This window comes from Phalaenopsis equestris, unplaced genomic scaffold (genome assembly GCF_001263595.1).
Source record: "Phalaenopsis equestris unplaced genomic scaffold, ASM126359v1 Scaffold000257, whole genome shotgun sequence".
Lineage (NCBI taxonomy): Eukaryota > Viridiplantae > Streptophyta > Magnoliopsida > Asparagales > Orchidaceae > Phalaenopsis > Phalaenopsis equestris.
In genome coordinates this window covers 328423-329081 of record NW_018164699.1, presented here as the reverse complement: position 1 = coordinate 329081, position 659 = coordinate 328423, and positions in this window count along the sequence as shown.

The window sequence follows — 659 nt, the reverse complement described above, 5'->3', positions numbered from 1 at the left end:
AGAGATGCCTCTCCAAACTACTCACAGAGCTTCCCTAAGATCCCCTCAGTGCATTCCAACTATTTTATCCCCATCAATTCCCACTGTCAAAGCTTAATTTTGAGCTTGAAACCTTACCAGAAACTAGGACAGAATCCAATACACCTCCACAGTCCACCAAACCCAAATTAACTTCACCCATACCTTCACAATAGTGAAAGAAGCTAAATCCCCATCAAATCCCCCTTCCACAGAGCCTCTACCATAGCTCTAGACCAACACCTGAATTCGAGCTTGGTCGAATCCATACCTAGGCCTTACACCAAGACCAGGGACTCAATCCTTAGTCTCCTTGGACCCCAACGAACTTGCTAAGACCCTCTAATTGAAGCTACACTTCTCAGAGCAAAGGTATAAAACCTTACCTCCTCCCGAGCCTATTTTGATTCTCCATTTCCATAGTGTTAATTTGATTGCTTGATTACCGTATGGATGTGTTCGTCTCACTTAGACGAGTCCGTAGGATCAAACCCGAAGTGATTTGGTTAAGTCTAGGCTGAGATCTTAGGGTTTTAATGTGGACGGTCACGGGATCATTCTATCGGGGACGATGACAGCGAGCCATTTGATCGAGCGTGTATCAAATGGACGGAGGAGATCGAGTCGGACAGCGCTTCGGG